This window comes from Dendrobates tinctorius, unplaced genomic scaffold (assembly GCF_039654945.1).
Source record: "Dendrobates tinctorius isolate UK_male_01 unplaced genomic scaffold, ASM3965494v1 ptg000120l, whole genome shotgun sequence".
Taxonomy (NCBI): domain Eukaryota; kingdom Metazoa; phylum Chordata; class Amphibia; order Anura; family Dendrobatidae; genus Dendrobates; species Dendrobates tinctorius.
This window is the reverse complement of record NW_027361788.1, coordinates 31,733,033-31,754,894: the sequence shown is the minus strand read 5'-3', so window position 1 is coordinate 31,754,894 and position 21,862 is coordinate 31,733,033.

Genomic DNA, 21,862 nt, shown 5'->3' with positions numbered 1-21,862 from the left:
ATACTGTCAGAAATTCCGAAAGTGGGCGGTCCTTACTACATGGAATGAGTGCATTGGCAGCTCTCTTTCGAAAGGGTTTGTCTGAGACTTTAAAAGATACTATGGTGGGATTTCCTGTTCCATCTGGTCTTGACGATTCTATGTCATTAGCCATTCAAGTTGATTGGCGTTTACGTGAACGCAAGACTACACGGGAGGCACTGCCACATTTTGAACAAATGTCTGAACCTATGCAATGTGATGGAGTTTTGTCTAGGGTACAACGTCAGGAGTTTAGAAGGCGTAATAAGCTGTGTTTTTTCTGTGGAGATGCCTCTCATGTTATTTCTGTCTGCCCTAAACGAGAGAAACGTTTTTCACACACATTTGCTGTGGGTGGTGTACAACCTAAGTTTCTTTTGGCAATTACTCTGATCTGCTCCTTATCCACATTTTCCAGGAAGGCTTTTGTGGATTCAGGAGCGGCCTTGAATCTAATGGACTTGGATTTTGCTAAACGTTGTGGTTTTCCTATGACACCTCTGCGGATGCCTATTCCTTTGAGGGGTATTGATGCTACTCCTTTGGCGAAGAATAAACCTCAGTTTTGGACCCAGGTAATAATGCGGGTCTCCCCAGACCACCAAGAAAATTGCAGATTTTTGGTGTTGCATAATTTACATGATACCATTGTTCTGGGTTTTCCCTGGTTGCAAATCCATAATCTGGTTTTGGATTGGAAATCTGTGTCTGTGGTGAGTTGGGGTTGTCGGTGTGCTCTTGGCGACACTTCTGTTTTCTCCACCTCTCCCCAGTCGCATGATGTTCCTGACTATTTGGCTGATTTTTATGATGTACTTAGTGAGAGCAAGAGTGCGTCTTTGCCTCCTCATAGGGGTTATGACTGTGCAATTGAGTTAATGCCCGGGTGTAAATTTCCCAAGGGTCGGCTTCTCAAATTATCGGTACCAGAACATGATGCTATGCGATCTTATATCAAGGAGTCGTCGGAGAAGGGTCATATTAGACCATCCTCTTCGCCTTTAGTTGCCGGGGGTTTTTTTTCGTGGCCAAGAAAGATGGTTCATTAAGGCCTTGTATTGACTATCGTTCCCTCAACAAAATTACGGTTAAATTTCAGTATCTGTTACCCCTGATTTCTGATTTATTCTCCAGAGTTAAAGGTGCTTGCTGGTTTACTAAGCTTGACCTCAGGGGGGCGTATAATCTTATTCGCATCAAGTATGGGGATGAATGGAAGACGGCGTTTAATACTCCGGAGGGACATTTTGAGTACCTGGTGATGCCTTCTGGGCTCACTAATGCCCCTTCTGTCTTCCAATCCTTCATGAATGATATTTTCTGGGACTTTGTGGATAAGATTTTGCTCATTTATCTGGATGATATTTTGATCTTTTCCAGGGATTGGGATTCTCATGTGGAACATGTTCGGACTGTGTTCCGGATTTTGAGGGAGAATTCCTTGTATGTTAAGGGATCGAAGTGCCTTTTTGGTGTACAGAGGATTTCATTTTTGGGATTTATTTTGTCTCCGTCAACTATTGAAATGGACCCGGCCAAGCTACAGGCCATTTATGATTGGGTTCAACCCACTTCTTTGAAGGCTCTCCAGAAGTTTTTGGGTTTTGCTAATTTTTATCGTAAATTTATAGCTGTTTTTTCTGGTATTGCTAAACCACTGACTGATTTAACTAAGAAGGGTGCTGATGTGCTGAATTGGTCTTCAGAGGCTGTTTCGGCCTTTCAGGAGCTGAAGCGGAGGTTCACTTCTGCTCCAGTTTTGCAGCAACCTGATGTCTCACTTCCTTTTCAGGTGGAGGTAGACGCTTCAGAGATTGGTGCAGGAGCTGTTTTGTCCCAAAAAGATCCGGTGACGTCTAAAATGAATCCCTGTGCCTTCTTTTCCCGAAAGTACTCCCCATCTGAACGCAACTATGATGTGGGGAATCGGGAATTGTTAGCCATGAAATGGGCATTTGAGGAGTGGAGACATTGGTTGGAGGGAGCTAGATATCAAGTTGTGGTCCTCACTGACCACAAGAATTTGATTTACCTTGAGTCGGCCAAACGCTTGAATCCTAGACAGGCTAGGTGGGTCTTGTTTTTTACGCGTTTTGATTTTGTGGTCTCCTTTCTTCCAGGCTCTAGGAATGTTAAGGCAGACGCCCTTTCTCGGAGTTTCTTTGCTGATTCTCCTATTGTGACCAAGCCTACTACCATCCTAGGTGAGGGGGTAGTTCTTTCTGCCATCTCGCCCGATTTGAGACGTGCTCTGGAAGAATTCCAGGAGGACAAACCTGAGCATTGTCCTATGGGAAAATTGTATATTCCTGACCAGTGGAGGAAGAGAGTGATGTCTGAAGTTCATTGCTCCGCATTGGCTGGTCATCCAGGTATTTTTGGTACCAGAGATTTGGTGAGTCGGTCTTTTTGGTGGCCCGCCTTTTCTCGTGATGTCAGGAATTTTGTGCAGTCCTGTGGGACTTGTTCCCGGTCTAAACCCTGTTCTCGCTCTAGTGGGTTGTTGATGCCCTTGCCGGTGCCTAAGAGGCCATGGACCCATATTTCAATGGATTTTATTTCTGATCTTCCTGTCTCTCAGAGAATGACTGTTATCTGGGTGATTTGTGATAGATTCTCTAAGATGGTCCATCTTGTACCACTCCCAAAGTTGCCATATTCCTCAGAGTTGGTACCCTTGTTTTTACAACAGGTGGTTCGGTTGCATGGGATTCCTGAGAACATTGTATCGGACAGAGGAGTTCAGTTTGTTTCCAGATTCTGGAAAGCCTTTTGTTCCAAGATGGGAATTCAGTTGTCCTTCTCCTCTGCGTTTTACCCTCAGACCAATGGGCAGACGGAGAGAACAAACCAGACTTTGGAGTCCTATTTGAGATGTTTTATATCTGCTGATCAGGATGATTGGGTTTCATTTTTGCCCTTGGCCGAATTCGAATAATAGAGCTAGTTCTGCCACCTTGATGTCGCCCTTTTTCTGTAAGGCCTCTTTCACACATCAGGTTTTCGCCGTCAGGCGCGATCCGGCGCTTTTGACAAAAACTGGATCCGGCGAAATGCAATGCCGGATCCGGTTTCCCCCCCATTGACTTGCATTAGAGCCGGATCGAGCCGGATGGCCATGCGTTTCATCCGGTTTTCGCCGGATCCGGCAATGTGTCGCGATCCGGCATCTGGAAAAAACGGCTACTGTAACGTTTTTTGTCTCCGGCGAAAAAGCCGGACACGCCGGATCCGGCGTGTCCGGCTTTTTCACACAATGAAAGCCTATGAGCGCCGCAATGCGCCTGATCCGGCGACAGCCGGATCCGGTGGCCGGATCCGTTTTTTTTGGTCTGAGCATGCTCAGTAGCTCTGCCCACAAGACATATATAAAAGCAAGACAGTGGGACCCTCAGCCACACCCAACATGCCACCCAAGCCAAGAACCAGGAGCAGGAGAAGGCAGGAGACATCTGCAGCAGCACCATCAGCACCACCACCACCCCAATTGGAGCAGCATGCTGAACAACGGGAGGGGAGTCCAGCAGCAGATGAGAGACGGTAATTATCAAATCCCCCATTCCTCCAAACTAGGGCCATGGAATATCAAGATATTCATTGGCCCTTTGTTTCTCTTTATTCAACAGCCACCCAAGAGATGCAGCAGCAGCAGCAGCAGCAGCAGCAGTAACACCACCCACAGCCATGGAGTCTGGCCAGCAGGAAGACAGCACATCTTCTTCTGGGAGCCCTCCCTCGCATCGTCAGCGTTTGACGGTAAGTTTTTATTTCCAAAATCCATCATCTCTGTAATATATGTCTATTCATTGCCTTTTATTTCAAAACAGGAATCCAAAGATGAAGAGGAGCTCCCAGAAGAAGAAGGAAGGGGTGGACAGACACCTTTGGTGGGCTCACAATTGGTAAGATTTTTGCATCAAACGCAGAAACACAACATCACACTACACACAACACATAGAAAACAATGTTCTGCAGACCACACACAGCAAACAAATGCCTACATCCAAAGACATAACATTTTTTGTTTTCTTCCCTAGTCTTCCCAATCTGGTGCTCGGCCAAGAGGTCCTCGCAGTGCCTCCCAGGGTCGTCGGCGACAGCAACGCGGCGGTCACCAGCGTGTAAGTATAAATATTTTTGCTTTGTTTTTTTGCACTTTTTATTTCATTTCTTTTGTGGAGGCTAATTATGTTATTTTTGTCTTTTTCTTTAACAGCCTTCACAGCGTGCTCCCGACTCTGACGTTGAGGATGGAGGTATTGATGTGGACCACCTCATTGATCTCGTCAGAGAAAGGGAGCCGCTATGGAATATGGCTGACCGCCGCCATGCTGACCTTATCGTTACCCGACGACTCTGGGAGGAAATCTGTTCGCTCCTTGTGGGCCGCTGGGAGGACCTCGAAGCTCAGGCCCAGATTAAAGAGCGTAAGTATATACAGTACCGGTTGCTTGATGTAAACCAGTGTTTCCCGAACTCCAGTCCTCGTGGTCCCCACGGATCATGTGTTCAGGATTTCTATTTACTTTGGAAATCCTGAAAACATGACCCCTGGGGACCATGAGGACTGGAGTTTGGGAAACACTGATGTTGTATACTAACCACTTTGTCCTTTCTCGTTTCAGGGGAGAGAATTGTGAAGCGGTGGCGGTCTGTGAGGGATCGTTTCAAGAAGGAGTTCAATAAAGAGATGCGGGCCCCGAGTGGATCTGGAGGACGCAGGAGCAAGTACAAGTACGCACGAGCCCTGTCGTTCCTCCGGGATACAACGGTCACCAGAAGGTAAATATTACTCACCACATGTGACAAAAAAATGTTTAGATGTAACTTTTTTTTTTCAGCCAGGGCCATACCATGTCACTATTTTAATTGTTTTTTTTTCTCTTTATTCCACAGCACGGTGAGCAGCACTCGGGAGCCTGCACGATTGGACCCTTCTGAGGCGATCCCTGAGGAGACCGGCACCGAGGGACACTTCGACCGCCCCGGTACATCTGCACCTTCCCAGCCTTCTCACACATTCGACCCATCTGTCCCATCCACCAGCACAGGAGCATCGTGGCCGCCTACATTACATGAAGCTGCTGGTGAGGAGATCGCTTTCCCTTTACCCCACCCTTCTGCCCCTGCCACCTCTAGTACACCTGCGGGTACTGGGCGGCAGCGGCAGAGGGGTCAGGAAAAGACTTATGCGCCAGAGTTCTTGCATCTGAATGCATCTTTCCAGAACTGTCTAAAAGTCTTGTCAGAGCAAATCTCCGCAGGCTTTCAGCAGATCAACTCCAGCATTCTGGAGGTGAAGACACTTCTGCAAACCATGCATTCAGAAGCAAGATCTTCGCCAAACCACACCTTTTTCAGGTCTTTTGTGGAGCGCATGGAAACGCTCTCTCCTACCCAGCAGATGCATGTAATGCATTCATGCCACAGTGCTCTCCAGCACGTTACCTCCCAACCTCCTCTTCCCACCACAGTAGTTCCTCCACCTGCACCCCCTCCAGCCACTTTCCATCCTCCCCCTCCTATTACATACCATCCACCTCCCCAGCACCAGCAACCTCCCCAGTACCAGCAACCTCCCCAGTACCTGCAAACTCCCCAGTACCTGCAAACTCCCCAGTACCAGAAAACTCCCCAGTACCAGCAACCTCCCCAGTACCAGACATCTCCCCACTTCCAGCAACCTGCCCCGTACCAAACTCCTTCCCCATACAACTTGCCATCAACATCATCTGCTCCTACAGTCCCTGCCCAACCCTCCACTCCACCGCCCACCACCTCTTCTGCTTCCCACATGTCCACCCATTCTGTAGCTTTTTCCACACCTTCACCTCTAACTGTTCCTTCCCCACCACGATCCCAGTCCTCTCTCCACACCCCAGTGTCGAAGTGTCCCGCAGCCCCTCCAGCAGTATTTCCACCCCACACTACACCGAATTGTAATGTTTTTTTTTAATAAAAATGGTCATTTGTTTGTTTTCAAACATTTATTCAAAAAGTTTTTTTAACTTTAAAAACATTTTACAAAAAAAAAAAAAATTTAAATAAAAGTTAAATTACTTTTACAATGGTTGTCTGTCATTTCTTTCTGCGGCGAAATATGTTTACAAAAAAAGGTTAAATAATTTCAAAGGTCAAAAGGTATTCAAAACCTGGTATATAACTGTGGGTAAATTTGACCTTTTTGCCACAGTTGTGTTCCTGGTTGTGTTTGAAGCAAAGTATTTCACCTAAAAAGTTGTGTTTATTGTTGGTGATTTCCTAACAATGTACACAACTTTTGTTAAAAGGTGAAATACTTTGCATAAAACACAACCAGGTACACACCTGTGGCCTAAAGGTAAAAATAGTAAGACCATGACAAGATAGCCAACTTTGGTTGGCAAAGGTATATACTGTTGGTACACAAGTTTGGTTAAGGGCACAAATCTTTCACACTCTGTCATCCTGCCAGTGTACTCTGCCTTGAGGTGACATAAAGTATAGTGCAAAATTGTCCCTCATTACTGAAACAGTCACAGAACTTCTAGTGGTAATGTCATGGTAATCTTGCAAGGTGGTTTCTTCAGAGGTGTCCTCAATGGAAATGGGTTCCTTGCAGATAACAAAATTGTGGAGTACCACGCAAGCTTTGATCTCCTTGTCCACAGTTTCTGTTTTGAGGTTGATCGCAGTCAATAGGACCCGCCATTTGGCTGTCAGAATACCAAAGGTACATTCAACCATTCTTCTTGCTCTTGTGAGGCGGTAATTAAAAATGCGTTTTGTTCTTGACAATCCTCTGCTAGAGTACGGTTTCAAAAGGTGTTCTGACAGCTGGAAGGCTTCATCCCCTACACAGACAAATGGCATAGGTGGACCAGATGTTTGCGGCAGCGGTCTAGGGGGTGGGAACTGGAAGGTGTTTCCATACAGTTTACGCCCCATGGCAGACAGTTTGAAAACTTGAGAGTCATTGGAGCGGCCATAGGCCCCAATATCAACAGCAATAAATTTGTATTCCGCGTCAGCGATGGCCATGAGGACAATGGAAAAATATTTCTTGTAATTGAAATATTCCGATCCCAATCCGGCTGGCTTTACAATGCGGATATGTTTCCCGTCCACAGCGCCCAAGCAGTTGGGAAACTGACATATCTGTTGAAACTTTTCTGAAATTTCAATCCACCTCTCTGTTGTGGGCTCTGGTAAAAACTCTTCAGCTAAGGAGTCCCACAGTGCACGGCATGTGTACTTCACTATTCCAGATATGGTGGAAATCCCGAGTCTGTACTGGAAATGCAGTGACGAAAGGGATTCTCCAGTTGCAAGAAATCTGTGGGGAATTAAAAAACAATCAATTAGTTTAAAATCACAGCATTACATACCAAAACTCACCTATAACACTTGGAGATACAAACTACCACCAACAAGATTCCAGTGAAAGTGTGCTCTGATGCGAGCACATCCAATAAATGTGGCTTACCTTAAAGTCACCATCAGACGCTCTGCGGGTGAAACGGAGAAGCGGCAATAGGTGTCCGCTTTTCTTATGAGGTGTGCAATGCGCTCCACCAAGTAATCAAAATTCTCCATTTTCATCCTAACATATCCAAAAAATTTCTCCGGGTTTCGTCTAAGGTCCATGCAGAGTGTAGAATAGACCCCACGCGTCATTCTCTTGGCTGTGATGGGGTGGATCCACAAACGTCGTCTACGATGCCTGATGCGCTGCTGTCTCGCTCTCTCCTTCTCCAGAACAATCACCCTCAAACGATTCGCCTCCGCTATAAAATCCGCCAAATTCTTCAAAATATTTCCAATCACAACATCCATCTTCGCCAGTAACTTGCTCTTCTCTCCAACCTGCACTTTCTCCTCTCCAACCTGTCAAAGAAGGGCTGTAGGAACATGCTATATATAGTTTTTCAGTAGCCAATCCCGTTCGGAAGGCCACAAGGGGTGATTTTAAAAACCGGATCCGGCGTAATCCGTCGAAAAACGGAACAAAAACCGGATGAACCGGATGAGACGGATCCGGTTTTGTCTGTGAAGAACAAGACGGATCCGGCAGAAAAACGGATCCGTCACATCCGGTTTTACTAAATATTTGCCGGATCCGGCGCTCCAGCACGACGCCGGATCGCGCCTGACGCCGAAAACCTGATGTGTGAAAGTAGCCTTACTTTGGGTTTCATCCTTGATTTTCTTCAGGGCAAGTGGAATCTTCAGCCTGCCCAGGTGTTGACACTGTGGTAGTGAGAATGCAGCAGATTTGGGACCAAGTAGTGGATAAGTTGTCTCTCTCCCAGGAAAAGGCCCAGCGGTTTTCTAACCGGCATAGGACCATTGGTCCCCGGTTTAAAGTGGGTGATATGGTTTGGTTGTCATCAAAGAATATCTCTATGAAGGTGGCTTCTCCAAAGTTCAAGCCAAGATTTATTGGACCTTACAAGATTTTGGAGATTCTTAATCCGGTTTCTTTTCGATTGGCTCTTCCAGTTATGTTTAAGATCCATAACGTGTTTCATAAGTCGCTGTTGAAGAGATATGTTGAGCCAGTAGTTCCTATGGCTGCACCTCCTGACCCTGTATTGGTTGAAGGTAATGTGGAATATGAGGTAGAGAAAATACTGGATTCTCGTCTGGCTAGACGGAGACTCCAGTATTTGGTCAAGTGGAAGGGTTATGGCCAGGAGGACAATTCTTGGGTCTCTGCCTCTGATATTCATGCCGATAGATTGGTTCATGCTTTTCATCGAGCCCATCCTGATCAGCCCGGTGGCGTGGATGAGGGTTCGGTGACCCCTCCTCAAGGGGGGTACTGTTGTGAGCTCATTTTCAGGTTTGCCTCTGGCTTCTGGTGAGGGTTATGGAGCTTGCTGTGCTGACAGAGGAGTAGTGAGTTCTCTATCTGGACTCCCTCTGTTGGTGAAGGGAGGTAATGAAGCTGATCTAAATTGCAGAGACCGACCACCTGAGGAAGTTTCTGATTGGATTTAAGGCAGCCGACTTCCTAGTTTCTTGCTGGTGATTTTTCCTGACTGTGGCTGCTTGGTTTCCAGTTTGGTTCCTGCCTTCCTAAAGCTAAGTTTTCTCTGCTATTGTTCATATGAGTTTTTGTCTGGTTTACTTAGTTTTTGTGTTCAGCCAGCCCTGACTGGGACTGGGCTGAATACCCATTTTGTCTTTGATCAGTTGATCTCTTTTGCTCTGTCTTCAGAATATACCTGAGTGCTGATATAGTGATTTTGAAGTCTAGCGACTTCAGGGCCTTTTTCTATCAGACGTGTTGGACATTTTTTTTGGCAGGGTTTTTTGCGTGATTGCAGACAGCAGCTTTTCTTTCCTGTCCTTTCTAGTTAGTGAGAGCCCCATCGTTTGCTCAGCCTATCTTTCTATCTGTGTCTGTTTTTTCATCTTGTTTCACCGACAATACATGTTGGGGGCTGTCTATTGCTTTGGGGTCTGCTCTGGGGCAGTTTAGATTTTCCATTTCTTTCTTTAGGCTTATTTAGTTCTCCAGCCGTGAGGAGGCATCTAGGACCACTGTAGGCACGCTCCACGGCTACTGCTAGTTGTTGTAGATAGGATCAAGGGTCTGCAATCTGCTAGTTACCAACTTCTCCGGTTTTCTGGGCTTAGCTTCCTTTTTGTTTTGTCCTCCTCAGTGACTCATTCATAACAGTGGGGGATAGAATTCTGGATTTGAAAATCAAAAACAGATTAGGAAGGAAAGTGAAAATAGCTAGTTTTAGGAGCAGTTCCAGAATCTTCTATGTGTCCATCACGTTGCTTGTAGCTTTCTAATGCTTTCAAGCCTAGTTGGGTGGACCTTTGTTGTGTCACGAAGACTGTTCCTTCTTGTCTAAATACCAGTTTACTGCAGTGTTTCGGAAGTGTTTGATGATTTTGGGTTCACATTCATATGGTTCGTATCAGGGCTGCGACAAAGGCAGCAGTGTGCGGGCTTATCGCTGAAACGGTACAGCACAATGGGAGTCCAAGTGTTATTGGGATTACATTAGGCCTCAGTATTTATTTGAGGGGTTCACTCATTAAGATTTGTAAGTGGTTGGACTTGAGTGTTCATTTAGTGTAGTTTAAACCTTGATTTTGATTTGTTTATGTTTCATTACAGGTTTTGATTCTCTTTTTATATAGCTCCTAAGCCATTCATACGTCCATTGGGGAGCCCTGCGGGCTAATTTGAGGAAGGAAAGTACACAGCTCAGGTTTTCCAGAAACACGGCGGTGATCACGTGACTGGGCTTTAGGGGTATGGGTTGGAGCAGGGTCTTACAAGAAGTGCAATGCAGTGCTCGCCTGGATAGGGCTCCGGATATTTTGGTGTTGCATGTGGGGGGTAACGACTTCTGAGTTCAATCTTTTAGAGATTTGATCAAGGATATTAAACATGACTTTTTATGCCTTTGGATGTTATTTTCGGGTATGATTACAATTTGGTCTGTAATCGTTCCGCGAAAGTGCAGGCGGAATGCTTGGTCAGTCAAGAAGATTAATAAGGTGCTGATAAAAGTGAATAGGAAAGTGTTTAATTTTATTAACCTGAATGGGAGCATTGTTGTCCGCCACTTCGATTTGAAGACATTGTGCACTTGAATGGGGTGGGCAATGACCTTTGGGCATTGCGATTGCAAGAGGGGATTGAAAGGGCCATAGCATTTCAATGTAAGGAGGTCTCAGGCATTTGAGGTATTCAACGTGCCCTCGTTGTGGTTGTTGGGGGAGTCCTTGAAGTTAGTTATAAATTGGTCTGGGGGATCCACTAGGATATGAAATCCTCAATTGTAAAAAGATGGTTTTTGGTCTGGTGACTTTGGGTGGGACTTACAGCTGTGGAGTGTTAAGTCCCTGGAAGTTTAAATGTCCAATGGAACCCTGTGGGATAATGGCTAAGAGAGCTTATGGTTTATGGTTTCTATCTTTGGTAATCACCAGATTTTTGGCGCTACGAGGACCCTATCATTATTATATTAAGCTTGAATTTATTATCTGTTTGTTTAAATAAAGGCTGCTGTGGCCAAAATTATACAAACTACAGTGTCATGGTTTTTATTGGTAAATCATAGTTGGGGAGGTTTTTGGAGTTGGGACAATAATGGCTGATCATGAGGTTATCCCACCGGAGGATTGACAATGCCAGTGTCAAGCTAATTAATGGATAGAGTTAATAGCCGGCTTCACATGTGCACGTTTCAAGGACCATGGACAGATTGTGCTTCCTGGACCAATTATTGAACTACCAGACTCTTACAGTTGTGGCCAAAAGTATTGACACCCCTGAAATTCTGTCAGATAATACTCAGTTTCTTCCTGAAAATGATTGCAAACACAAATTCTTTGGTATTATTATCTTCATTTAATTTGTCTTAAATGAAAAAAACACAAAAGAGAATGAAGCAAAAAGCAAAACATTGATCATTTCACTCAAAACTCCAAAAATGGGCCAGACAAAAGTATTGGCACCCTTAGCCTAATATTTGGTTGCACAACCTTTAGCCAAAATAACTGCGACCAACCGCTTCCGGTAACCATCAATGAGTTTCTTACAATGCTCTGCTGGAATTTTAAACCATTCTTCTTTGGCAAGCTGCTCCAGGTCCCTGATATTTGAAGGGTGCCTTCTCCAAACTGCCATTTTTAGATCTCTCCACAGGATTTCTATGGGATTCAGGTCTGGACTCATTGCTGGCCACCTTAGAAGTCTCCAGTGCTTTCTCTCAAACCATTTTCTAGTGCTTTTTGAAGTGTGTTTTGGGTCATTGTCCTGCTGGAAGACCCATGACCTCTGAGGGAGACCCAGCTTTCTCACACTGGGCCCTACATTATGCTGCAAAATTTGTTGGTAGTCTTCAGACTTCATAATGCCATGCACATGGTCAAGCAGTCCAGTGCCAGAGGCAGCAAAGCAACCCCAAAACATCAGGGAACCTCCGCCATGTTTGACTGTAGGGACCGTGTTCTTTTCTTTGAATGCCTCTTTTTTTCTCCTGTAATCTCTATGTTGATGCCTTTGCCCCAAAAGCTCTACTTTTGTCTCATCTGACCTGAGAACATTCTTCCAAAACGTTTTAGGCTTTTTCAGGTAAGTTTTGGCAAACTCCAGCCTGGCTTTTTTATGTCTCGGGGTAAGAAGTGGGGTTCTCCTACCATACAGTCCCTTTTCATTCAGATGCCGACGGATAGTATGAGTTGACACTGTTGTACCCTCGGACTGCAGGGCAGCTTGAACTTGTTTGGATGTTAGTCGAGGTTCTTTATCCAACATCCGCACAATCTTGCATTGAAATCTCTTGTCAATTTTTCTTTTGCGTCCACATCTAGGGAGGTTAGCCACAGTGCCATGTGCTTTAAAGTTCTTGATGACACTGCGCACGGTAGACACAGGAACATTCAGGTCTATGGAGATGGACTTGTAGCCTTGAGATTGCTCATGCTTCCTCACAATTTGATTTCTCAAGTCCTCAGACAGTTCTTTGGTCTTCTTTCTTTTCTCCATGCTCAATGTGGTACACACAAGGACACAGGACAGAGGTTGAGTCAACTTTAATCCATGTCAACTGGCTGCAAGTGTGATTTAGTTATTGCCAACACCTGTTAGGTGCCACAGGTAAGTTACAGGTGCTGTTAATTACACAAATTAGAGAAGCATCACATGATTTTTCGAACAGTGCCAATACTTTTGTCCACCCTCTTTTTTATGTTTGGTGTGGAATTATATCCAATTTGGCTTTAGGACAATTCTTTTTGTGTTTTTTCATTTAAGACAAATTAAATGAAGATAATAATACCAAAGAATTTGTGTTTGCAATCATTTTCAGGAAGAAACTGAGTATTATCTGACAGAATTGCAGGGGTGCCAATACTTTTGGCCACAACTGTAGATGCCTATTATTTTGGGTCAGGAGACCCATTGGCCAGTCAGGTAATAGTGGTCCTTACACAAACCATGAAATGCCAATGTATGAAGCCGGCCATTTACCCCACCCAGGAGTTATCTTTACGTGGAAACAGTCAATAATTTAAAGGCGTTGACTTTTTTTTCCAAAAGACAAGGGAGATCTATGTTCTTTCCATAGATCTTAACAGCTCATTTACATGTGAAGAAAAATGTGGATTTCTCTGGAATAAGACCATTGAAGAAGATACCAAGGTATAATTTTATTCAGCCTGCTATGACCAACATGCCCATATAGATGGCTTAGTAGGGTTCATCATATTAAGATTCCCTTTAAACAACTCAATATTTAGATTTTATTTTTTATTTAAGGTGTAAATGTTTTTTTCTTTATAAATGTGAGCTGCAATATGTCCATTTTAATGTACTTTATATTTGACTATATTTTCTAAATTGTAGGTTTACGATAGTTATAGACCTGTAATACAAAGAGACAATCTTCAGGTAGTCATCCAAAGCTGCAAGATTTAATTGGTTTTCCTATTTACATGGCGATTTATGCACGTTGGGGCCAGAGAAGTGAGAAAACTCCATGTCGACATGCAAATTTATTTAATGTGATCACCCAGAACAAGATGATAGGAGGCAAGATTTATGACCACTCGCTGCACCCACTTTGAGTTGTCATTTGTTTAATAAAATAAAATATTCCAGGTCCGTCCCATCTAGCCGCATCCCATGTTAATGGCCTCAATGAGACATCACTGCTTTTAATTATACAAAAAGGTATAGCAGAAGTATGTAAAATGACCCCGCTGTAAAATCTAAGCATCGCCCTTCTTTATAGCCCTCGGTAATCCTGTCTTCGTCCCGTTTGGACTCACGTGAACAATCACTATTGTAAAAAATATATATCAGGACAAATCTCTTTATATTCAAGAATAAACCACTAAAGTCAAAATCAACCCCTGAACATCATCAAATTCTGTACCCCTCAATCTCCTAATATACATTTATTATTGTTTTTTCTCATAGAAAGCACCAAATCCCAGGAGTATTCACATCTCAGACACTTATGGCATCTCCACAGTTCTGGGACCAATACTTGTTTTGAGAACATGGGCCCCATAGGTCACAGTAGCTTGCCTCCTATTCCTGAGATAACAGCAGGGTCTAGAGTAGAATAGACAAGTGTTGGACAGTTATGGGATCTCCATGGCCCTGGGACCTGCACCTGTCTTGAGAACATGGGTCCTATAGGTGACAATAGCTTGTCTCCTGTTCTTGAGATAGATGCAGGGCCTAGAGGTGGGATAAGCAACTGTTGGACAGTTATGTGATCTTCACGGCCCTGGGACCTGCTCAAATCCCATGAGCGATCACGTCTTTACTCACAGATAACTTGCACCACACTTATCTCAAGATAAGTGCACTCTACAAATGTGGGTTGGACCTCTGTTGGACAGATATGGTTGCTCCAAAAGTTTAGGTCCTGCACCTACAGTATCTTGAGAACAGGTGTCCTATGGGCACCCACCTCTTTATTCATAGAAGCCTCGCAACCCAAGTTGTGGAGTTATGTTCTTGAGATAGGCACACAGAGGAGGGATTGACATTTATTTGTCATTTATGACTTCTCCACAGGTCTAGGGTCCACAGGTATCTCCAGAACAAGGATCATATGTTTCCTTGTGTTCTCGAGATATGAGATAACTGCTGACCCCAGAGGATTGATGGACATCTGTTTGACAATTGTGGCTTCTCCACTGCCCTGATAATTGTTACAATCTTAAGAATTGGGATCCAGTTGACACCATTTCTTTACTTATGAAGATTTCATACCGTAGGTCTCTGTCTCCTGTTCCCAAGTTAAGTGCACTCCCCAGAGTTGGGATGGAAATGACTGTTCTACTGGGTTTTTTACTGGTTTTGCATCCTAGTGAAGGAGATGGGATATATTATATATATCATGGTTCTGATTCTCACCATAATAGCTCTACTGGAACAGAATATGACCTTAGTGATAGAGACATGAATCTGATCCTCCACTCCCTAAGTCTCTTTCCTAGTTGCTAAGATGTAAATGTGGGGAAGGTGACTTGACGGACGGACTTGACTGGAGGGAGAAGGGATAGCTTGTGCACTGGAGATGGATGGTAGTAATGACAGAAGGGAGACAGCTGGGGGTAGATGGAAAAGGGAGTGCAATACCTAGAATTGACCACAAGATGGCAGGGGGGGCGTAGTTCAGGACTTGACATCAGCTTAGGGCTTAGGAAACCAATTAGTCTTGGGGGGCAGGGAGACAGGAACCCAGGAGGGAAATTCCCGAGGAGGGGGATAAATAGGACAGGGTTCCAGGCTAGGCTAGTCCCGGGAGGAGCTCAAGAGCAGAAGACTGACAACGGTGGAGAGCTCGACCAGGGGACTGATGGGAAGAGACAGGGGGTGGCCCTGACATCAAGAACCGCAGGACAGACGAGGCCCCGGGGGTACCGATTGGACGACGACCTCGGGCAGGTGAAGTGCTGGCGGTAGATAGGTCTAGGACAGCCCCAGCAAAAGATCCACAAGGAACATCACTACGACTGAAGGAAAGGTGAAGGTACCCGGGCCTGAGTACGGAGAGCTGTAAAGGAACTGCGGTGTATGGCTACGGTCGTCAGGAGGACGGCCAATAAAACCCGGACCTGTTGCAACTGAAATCTGCCTTAGTCTCGTCTCTGTGTCGGCTGTTCGCGGTAAGCAGTGGACCACCCCCCCAATCTGGGCCTTACTACGTTTGGTGTAGTCGGCAGGATCGCCACCACCAATACTCCAACTTCAGCGGCAGGCCTGCGTCGGAGGAACTAAAGGACCCAAATTGCTTTTTCCTTTTGGATTACAAAGTCTGGACTGTGGTTCGCTGGCTTTTCTCAAGCAGATCCGGAAAAGGAAAATTTTGCAAGATGGTGCCCGAGTGGAATACAAATTGGGACTGTGTTTGGAGCCAGCAAAAGAAAATCTGAAAGAGACTCTGTGCCCCTGCAATGCTGGTGACCTGCGAGCAGGAGGGGGTTGGCACTGAAGTGGATTACCCGGGGCGGCCGCTGGAGGAACTGTTGCCGGCCGTCCCTGCAGAACTATCCAGCCTGGAGGCTGGTCCTGCCGAAGGGCGGGATGAAGAGCAGCGGTGGACACCAGACGACGGGAGCGGGAGCTGCGGAGGCCAGTGACACCCCGGACCAACCTCTGGGAGAGTGGAGGAACAGCCTGCAGAAAGCCGCGGCGCCGGGAAAGGTGACAGTACCTCCGGCACAGCCGGTGGTGCCGCAGGCAGGTCCCGTCCCTACATCCCGAGCATGAGACCGGTCCCAGGTCCCTGGCACCGGCCCTCGGCCTCCCCGCTTAGCCTACCGCTCTCCAGTGTCCCCGGCTCCGGATGACTCCACGGCCCTCACCGGGCGACTGACTCCTCTGCCAATGATCCCGAGCCGCCCAGCTCGGCGGCGCCACGTCCCAGGTCACCGGCCCGGAACCAACCTGTGGCCACTCCTGCCATGCTCCATCCTCCAGCGGCGGTCTATCCATCGGGACCTGCCGCCACTTCGACCCCGTTCCGGAACGTCGTAGCGGCCGGGCTGCCGGGCCCCGCAGCCTACCCTTCGACCTCCGTGGATGCCGCTACTTCGTCCCCGGCTGCAGCCTGCTCCACGGCTGCCTCTTGTCTACTCGCGGCGCCGGCCGCGGCCTACCCGGCAGCACCTGCGGCTGCCTCTGCCTCGCTCACGGTTCCAGCTGCGGCCTGCTCACCGACACCTGTGGCCACCTCTGACGCACTCCATACCGCAGCTGCGGCCTGCCCATCAAGGTCCGCGGCTGCTCTGGCCCCACTCCAGATCGCGGCTTCGGCCGGGTCGTCGGGCTCCGCCGCCTCTGCGGAGCCATCTGCCATCCCCACTAGCAGGCCCCAGCTTCTCCGCTCCGCTTCTCGACGGTCAACAACCCCGGGCCCCTGCCTGCAGTTGGAACTGCAGGAGCTTGGGGTCAGATGGAGTGAAGCCATCGCATCACCGGAGATGAGATCGCCTACGCCACCACCGGTGGTGGACTGCTGGTTCCCAAGCAGAGAAATGGTGTGGAATGCGTGCCGTGGAACTACCTTCGGCCCCTTCTTCCCCATTTGACGCATCTCTCGGGAGGGAGATGACCCCTGAGCCCTGGGCAAAAAGAACAGTCGGGGCCCAGGAACAGTCGAGACATCCTGGGAACTTCATGGCTGTGGAGTTCCCTGTTGAATTGGCGGAACATTGGCGGTCAGGAGATGGCCCAGACTACCGGGATTTCGGTGCACTGTTGTGCAACCTAAAGGACAGGTTCACGTCCAAGTTAAGAAAAATGTTTTTATTGCTTATTGTTTTCTTTTGATATAGCGGGGATGCGAAGGAAGAAGTGTTAATGTTAAAGGAAGGGGGAGTACTTCCATTTTATGTTTGAAATAGTGTGTTTGGAGAAGGAGTTAAAGAAGAAAATACAAAGAAAAGGGGTTACCCCGGTTGAATAACTCCTATTGTTATTAAAGTAGAAGTAACGGCATGCTAAAAGTTGATTTAATGAGTAGTGTGTGTAACAAGAGAAAAAATGTGTGTAACAGGTCCCGGGTACGAGGTAGATGTGACAAAAACGCCAACCATGACTCTTTTGTAAGTGAAGGACAAAGAGCCGAGAGATATCGAACCAGACCGTGGTCCGTCAGTCAGGTCCCCGACACCACAGACACCCCAAAAGGAAGGGAGGGTGCCAACGATGACCTGGTAGGCGAAAGGTCTCGGTCATGGCGTTCCGGTTAGTTGAAGGAAGTAGTAGGGGAGAGTAGTGGGAGGTACACGCCGTAGAGTAGTCCGGGTGGACCTCGCCAACCTGGAAGAAGTTGTCACGTGGTGTGCGCGCCGGTGAGTAGCAGTAGGCTGCTCGGAGCATGGTGCTCCCGGTTTGGTTCAGCCCCCCCGCGTATGGCGGGTTTGGCCCAACAACCGGTCCGACAACAGATGGTGGACAAGCTTCAGAAAGATGTAGGTAGGGAATACGATTGTCAGGGACGACATTGGACAAAGGAAGGGGGAGTGTGGGGAAGGTGACTTGACAGACGGACTTGACTGGAGGGAGAAGGGATGGTTTGTGCACTGGAGACGGATGGTAGTAATGACAGAAGGGAGACAGCTGGGGGTAGATGGAAAAGGGAGTGCAATACCTAGAATTGACCACAAGATGGCAGGGGGGAGCGTAGTTCAGGACTTGACATCAGCTTAGGGCTTAGGAAATCGCTTAGTCATGGGGGGCGGGGAGACAGGAACCCAGGAGGGAAATTCACGAGGAGGGGGATAAATAGGACAGGACAGGGTTCCAGGCTAGGCTAGTCCTGGGAGGAGCTCAGGAGCAGAAGACTGACAACAGCGGAGAGCTCGACCAGGGGACTGATGGGAAGAGACAGTCAGGGGGGTGGCCCTGACATCAAGAACCGCAGGACAGACGAGGCCCCGGGGGTACCGATTGGACGACGACCTCGGGCAGGTGAAGCACTGGCGGTAGATAGGTCTAGGACAGCCCCAGCGAAAGATCCACGAGGAACGTCACTATGACTGAAGGAAAGGTGAAGGTACCCGGGCCTGAGTACGGAGAGCTGTAAAGGAACTGCGGTGTATGGCTACGGTCGTCAGGAGGATGGCCAATAAAACCCGGACCTGTTGCAACTGAAATCTGCCACTGTCTTGTCTCTGTGTCGGCTGTGCGCGGTAAGCAGTGGACCAGCCCCCAATCTGGGCCTTACTACATAAAGTTAGTGTACAGTGGTCTATAATCAGCGAAAAGCGTGTTTATAAAAGGGCTTGTTCTCAGACGGCGGTTCAATGTGGCCCTAATAAAAAGGCCTGACGATGGCTGATTTGTGATTTATTGGCCGTATAAATAACCCAGCTGTTCATGTAAACGGTAAATGTGCTGCCGACAATATGTAAACTGTCTGGAGACTGAACTGTGTAAAATGGCCTTAAATGTACTATGATCATCTTGATAGATCATTAATCAGCGCTTGTTATGGGCAGAAGTCTGCTCATGGAAACCCAACCATAACCTATATAACAAGTGGAACGGTGGTGCTGCTTGAGGCAGAGATGCTCTGCTCAGGTTACATCTGAAATTGGTAAAGATGAGAAAATCCTAATGTTGGCCTAAGATCTAAAGTGATCATAGAGCTCAACCACAACCAGAATGAGAAGGGCCACCTTTAGGACAACCTCGTCTAAAGCAGATGGTAGAGTGGGTCACTTTCTTCTGCAGTTTGACATGGACAAGTTTTAATATGGGCCTTCGAAAACCTGGATTTTGAGACCAAACTTCACATGCTAACAATTAGTTTCTCCTTGAGAATTTTGGCCCATTTCCGAGGGTCTACTAGTAGAGCAGACTTTGTTATTATTTTTTTTTTTTTGCAGTATTTATGACCACTTAATCTTTCCGAACAGCGAAAACCAAATTTATCTTCAAGTATTGATTATCCCGCGGGCTGATAGAAGTTCATGCTCAGGAGGTCCCGGTCTTTGACCCTGAAATAGGAAATGAATCTCAGTTCAATAGAGTGATATTTAGGCTGCGGCTGCAGACACTGCTCAGAGGCAAAAATCAATAGGTTGTGCTAATGATTCACAATTTATAGGCCAGCTGCCATTTTAATATTAGCAGAAATGTTATCTTGCAAACGGATTGGAACATAGGTGGTGGCACGGAAAATATTTCTTAAAGCGACTTTTCTCGGCAGAAAAATGATGAGCGGAGCAGCTGGTTATTATTGCATGTAATTTATAGGTTTCATCAAAACCACTAATTTCGAAATCCTTATGAGCAATGTATTAACTGGAAGGTTAATGGCTGCACTCAAGGCTTTTATCTCGCTGCCATATCTTCTATGTATGTACAGGAGAGTGGAGATTTATATAAGGATGAAAGGGAGTTAGTCGTAATTGTGAATCAAAGGATCATGACCGGATTGTCTAAGTGTTTCTAAATGGGCTCCAACATAGTTCGACATTAATATTAAAAACTCATAATTTGTGTAATTTGTACCCATGAGGATTTCGAATCAAAATGGTGGGTTTCAAAAAGTTGTCCAAGATTTGATATCTTTTTTTTCAAAGCAGCATCACACCTTAGAGTTGTCTGGTAATGCAGTTCTGCTCTATTCACGATTGGGGTTGGGCTACAATACCACTGGGGGACAGATGTGCTGTTTTTGGAAATCAGTAGCCATGTTTTCTCATTCTGGCCATACACTTGTAGAACTGAAAGAGATCTCAAGGATAGAGAAGGCTGAGCTTTTTCACCTTTGCACCAGTAGGGAAGCCTCTCCATGCAGTAAGTAGGCCTCCATGCTTGTATGTACAACCCTACTGAAACTTACTTCAAGTTAGTCCTGTTCAATGGGAGAAAACCAATCAGTGTGGTGGTGAGCAAACAAATTCTAGGTAGATTGTCCTTAGGTTGGACTGGTCATTGCCCCGTTACCAGGGACTAATGCACTAACAATAGTTCTACCTGACTTTTTGAGATTATGGAAATAAATGGAACTAGACGGTTGGAGGATATCAATTCACCTCTGAAGCCTTTGCTAATTTTGGAGTTATTTAATTATTTGTGGAATGCTGTAGACCAAAGTCCATCTGATGTGTGGGATGTGTTTGTGGCCATACTTCTTCATTCGAAAATAAGCACCAGGTTATCCCTTAAAACCATTTGTGGGTCACCACTATTGGTGATCAAAACCAGATTTAAAACATTAATTTTGCATTCTTGTCACATAAGTCAGAATCCTCGCAATATGTCATAAGCAGAAGGAAAAAAGGCATCGCTTAAATCACACATTGGATATTGATGAACAAAAGATTCAAGTGGAACATCTTGCTCCTGATGAGAGGGCTGTGGTGTTACTGGAATCTCCTCCCAGACCTGGATCAGGGCAGCTGTGGTTCCTAGACAATTTGTGGTGCTCCTTGGATGCACTGATGCACAGTATCCTAGAGGTTCTCGGTTGGGTTTAAGTCTGAGAAAAACAAAGGCCAGTCAGTGGCATTAATGCCTTCATGATTCAGGAACACACTCTGGCTGCATGAGGCCAGGCATTGTCCTGTATCAGGAGGAAACCAGAGCTAACTCTACCAGCTTAAGGTCTGACATTGGTTCTGCAGATTTCATCCTGGCCCCAATCAGTGTACTGTTGGCTATCACATGGAGGGTAGGGTGACTTTTCTTGGATTTGCTTCCACAAATCATTACTGACCCACCACCACATCATAATGTTCACTATGACACCTCCAGTCGATATGAACCTTCACTGCTCTGTGATATGAGCGGGGCACCATTGTTAGACCATGTCAAGTCTGGTGTTCTCCAAATGCCAAATGAGCTGCACAGTACTTGGTTATGAGCACAAGTACAGGGCGTGAGACCCTCATGCCACGCTAATCAAGTCTGTTTTTAACAGTTTGTCTAGAAACATACACACAATTAACCGCTGAAGGTCATTTTGTAGGGCTTGCAGAGGTGCTCCTCCCGTTCCTCCTCACATAAAGATATCAGTCCTGCTGCTAGGTTGATTCCTCCCTAGAGCCCACTGTTATGGTCTCTGCTCTTGAGACTGTGCTGGAAGACACAGGAAACCTTCTTATGACTGCACTTATTGATAGCACCATCCTGGAAGAGCTGGACAACCTGTTCAACCAGAAAGGGCTGCTGGTGCTGGCAGTGTCGAGGGCGCTAGCAAAATGCAAAACTAGAATCTGTCAGGAAGCAAATTCCTTCTGCTCCCTAGTGGAACTGATTAATATTCCTGAAGTTTACTTGACTTGGGGTTATATAGTGTTGTGCGAATGCTCACTTCATTTTTTTCTCCGTGCTTCTGCTTTTTTGTAT